The following is a 4,182-nucleotide window of genomic DNA, read 5'->3' as shown; positions in this document are numbered from 1 at the left end:
ACCTTCCAATACTTTTGATTGGTCAGAAGGTGGGAGGAAGGGAGGGGGAGAAGGAGGAATAAGCGTTGCTAAGGACTCACTGGCTGCTAAGTAACTCTATTCCCCAAGCGCTGAAAGGGGGGGGTGCTGGTGAGTAGAGAGGCTGAAAAAAGCAGAAAGTCCTTGCATAGGCAAGCAAATGTCTCCTTACAGCCAGAGATAAGCACACTCTGAACAACTTTCTACAGCATGTCCTGTTACTGCATGAAGTAAGGGGAGTGTCTGTTGTATGGAAGGAAGCTGTGTAGGCAACAAGGTCAAGGTATAAGCGAGTGAAAGTGGTAGCATGGTGTATGTCTTGAGAGGGGTGAACATTCCTGAGGAAACCTAACAAGCTACAAACTGGATGTGAAAGGAAATCCCAAGTGCAGCCTATATTTGGACATCATGCTTGTTGTGTACTTGTTGGGCTGGCCCAATGTTTTAAGAGAAGCCATGTCTTTCATATGACTGTTCTCTGCCTTCATTCCTTTTTTATAGCACATTTTAACTGCTTGCAAGCTTCCTTGGGAGTCTGTTTTTGGCACTTTAAGTCAGGATGCTAATTTCTAAGGAAATAAATACATCAAATGATTATTGTGCCTTCCCTTTCCTGTACTGCTGTTGCCTTTGGCCTCACTCCCTTATGGCAAGTCTATACCAAGTGAACTGCACATTTCTCTATAAGCTTTACAGTTTACACAGTTGCAGGATTTCCTGTCAGGTTTTATCCCACCCCCCCCTTTAGCCAGTGTGAAACATCATGAGTAGAAGACCAAAAGAGCTCCCTAAAGGAGAGAAGATCACACTGACACACTGAAAGATGGGATACAGACTTGTGCCAAGGAAGGCCACAATGCAACATCTGGAAGAAGTTCCTGACAGAGCAGTTTCTCAGTGGAACAGGCTTCCTCAGGAGGTGGTGGGTTCTCCACCTTTGGAAATTTTTAAACCGAGGCTGGATAGCCATCTGACGGAGAGGCTGATTCTGTGAAGGTTCAAGGGGGTGGCTGGTTACCACCAGTTGATGAGCGATAGAGTTGTGAGTGTCCTGCATATAGTGCAGGGGGTTGGACTTGATGACTCATGAGGTCTCTTCCAACTCTATTATTCTATGATTCTAATGCAGATAAGCATGCTGGGGGGGGGGAGAATGCAAAGGATCTCCATCTGTCTGCCATGTATATCCTGGTTTGAGCAGTGTGCAAAAGGGGCCCACACAGAAAAGCCCCGAGGGCTCCTTAACTTTTATCATTTCCTCAGAAGAGGGGATTTTGGCAGATGGTCGCAAGTGCTGCATTTGCCACAAATTCCTCTTCCACATTATTACAGAACTTTGACTTCCTTCACCTCTAGTCACTATAATGCACACATGCATGTATGTGGGAAAGCTTTTAGTATAGATGTTTTCCAAAGATTTCTATGTACCAGTATGCTCAGGTTAAACACACACTATTGACAGCAGTATGATATTCCATCCCTGGGTAAAGGAGCCTGGGGTGTGTGTGTAGGGGTGTGTGTGTGCTGATTTTAAAAATGATAAAGGAACTGCTGGGGCAGAGAACTAGAGTATGCAAATACAATGTCACCCTGTAGTACAGCACATGCTTTACATGTTCAGGATCTCACAGTCAATCTCTGTTTCCTCCACCTACAGGACCTCTTGTAGCAAGCCTGGAACAGCACACTTCCTGAGATACTGCATGGACATTCTCTGCCAAAGTAGATACTTCCGCTAGATGGGCAATTAGTCTGATCTGGTATGATTATAAGAATGAGTTTCTATTGCTGTGAAATACAGTTACCAACTTCTACGTGGTAGTTAGAGATCTCCTGGGATTACCACTTGATCTCCAAGCAACAGAGATCAGTTCACCTGGAGAAAAGTGGCCTCTTTGGAAGGCAGACTCTATGGCCCTGGTCTCTCATTGAAGTCCTTCCCCTCCCCAAACCCTACCCTCCTGCCCCTCTCTCAAATCCCCATGTGTTCTTCTACCTGGAGTTGGTAACTACTGACAATGGTTGGCCCTGATAGCACCTGCCACTTTGAAAAAATTCAGTGGGCTCTCATGTATGTCTAATATAGTGCAAGAAGCTCTCAGCTGATAAGAAATATTTTTATATCCCCAGCTGAACAGTCCCTTCTACTACAAACTTCTTGTACACAATATGGTAAAAATAGTAAATTATTTTGCAAAAGGTTGAATAAGGATTACTGGTATACAGATACACACATATATATAAAGTGTTGTGAATTTACTCCATTATCCATGCCTTCATAAATTCAAGCATAGACTACTGCAATACACTCTTTATGGAGCTACTTTTGAAGACTGTATGGAAAGTACAATTAGTCAAAATGGCTGTGTTTATTTTTTTTGTTGGGAGTGAGTAGAAGAAAGCACTTCACATCAGTTGTCCAGTAGTGGTGTGGACTACCTGTATCTTTTGGAGCACAATTCAAGGCACTCATTTCAACTTTTAAAGCCCCAAATGGTTTTGGTTCCAAAGTCATTTAGGAGGCATCTACTCCAGGGGGACTTAAGATCTCTTGCCATTGCAACACATCTCCAGACTACAGTTTTCCTGGATTAAGTGGCAGCCTCGGAAGGTAGACTCTATGCCAATATACCCTGCTGAAGTTTCTCTCCTCCTCAAACCTGGCATTCCAAAGGTTTCGCTTCCGAATTTCTAAGAATTCCCCAGCCCAGTAATCTACTCCCATATGAACCCTCATGCTCCTTGAGATCTGTCAGTGTACCTTTGCTCAGAAAACCATCTCTAGTGGTTGAAAGACTGGCATTGCTTAGAAACAAGACCTTTTCCATTTTCACCTCAAAACTGGGGGATTCTTTCCTCTACAAGGGTTACCTTTTTCTCTGTAATTCCAGACCTCTGGGCTCCATCTGGCAATTGGCAACCTATTTGTAGTTACATAATGTTACCAGTTCTTTGTTGACTCCTCTTCATGATATGGGGTATTGTGAGTTTAAAAAAAAAACCTCACAAAAACAAAACTCTGCTGTCTAATTAATTGAGACCACATTTTTAGCCAATCAAAATGGCTTTAAACTGTTAATCTACCCAATTAAACCACTAAATGTTGTAGTTGTAGTAATAATATTTAGAAACAGCTTTTTGATGTGGGACTCCACCCTCCTGGGAATGAACACTGTCATTCCTGGCTTGGGGACCATAATTCCAGATCTAGGGACCACTTTTTGAATTGTAGATCTACAACACTATTTCTGCTCCCAGTGAGGAGGACTACGTCTTACTTATTCCATTCGTTCTTTTAATCCAGCCCTCGTTTTAGTATTTCTGTGTGTTTTGATGGATTTTTCCCCTCAATGTAAATTCCAGTAACCCCACTCAACACCTCTAATAAACTTTACTAGAAGATGAGTTCATTTTTATACCCCACTTTTTACTTTCCAAAGGAGTCTCAAAGCATCATACAATCACCCTCCCTTCTTCTCCCCACAACAGACACCCTGTGAGGTAGGTGGGGCTGAGAGAGTTCTGAGAGAAACTGCTCTGTGAGGACAGACGTATCAGGATTGTGACTGGCCCAAGGTCATCCAGCCAACTACATGGGGAGAAGGAAAGAGGAAACTGCTCTGTGAGGACAGACCTATCAGGATTGTGACTGGCCCAAGGTCGCCCAGCTGGCTGCATGGGGAGGAGGAACAAGGAGCTCTTATCCACTACACAAAGCTGGCTCCTGTTAGCCTGTTATGTGATACTATAACCTTTTTACTAAGGACAGTTAATTTTTCATTCTTCAGCTAGATTCCAGTCCAAACTCTGATGAAAGGACCTTAAGCGTCTCAAAAGCTTGTTAACCATGCGACTGTCTTCCTTAGTAAATTCTTTAGTTAACACACAAAGAGGCTAACACCTCTGACCTCTAGTCATCCATTATGAACAACTGCCTCACTCTTTCAGGTCCCTCACGTAGGACATCATACCTAATTTGATCCCCCCTCTGGAGTCTGCCAGCCCTCTCTTTACACAGCTCCTCTCAATTTCTTCCTGCTATAATTATATGGATAAATATGATGGAAATGGTTTCTTTGCCGTTGTATCTGAAGAAATTAGCTCTGACTCGCAAAAGCTCATGCTGGGATAAATGTTAGCTAGTAGCTGGCAACCCCTGGGAAG

The 4,182-nt window shown here is 43.3% G+C and overlaps 1 long non-coding RNA gene across 3 annotated transcripts in view; it reads left to right on the top strand.

The window, feature by feature from the left end:
• LOC143832726 (uncharacterized) overlaps positions 1-4,182 on the top strand; it is a 62,370-nt gene that overhangs the window by 55,342 nt on the left and 2,846 nt on the right. For 2 of the 3 annotated variants that reach the window (XR_013229379.1, XR_013229378.1), the window contains one exon: positions 1,676-1,778. This is a non-coding gene — a long non-coding RNA (uncharacterized LOC143832726). Of the gene's footprint in view, positions 1-97; positions 249-1,675; positions 1,779-4,182 lie in introns of those variants that run through there. The other variant, XR_013229380.1, reaches the window with a different exon arrangement.

This window comes from Paroedura picta, chromosome 3 (genome assembly GCF_049243985.1).
Source record: "Paroedura picta isolate Pp20150507F chromosome 3, Ppicta_v3.0, whole genome shotgun sequence".
Lineage (NCBI taxonomy): Eukaryota > Metazoa > Chordata > Lepidosauria > Squamata > Gekkonidae > Paroedura > Paroedura picta.
This window is presented reverse-complemented; position numbering and strand designations above follow the sequence as displayed.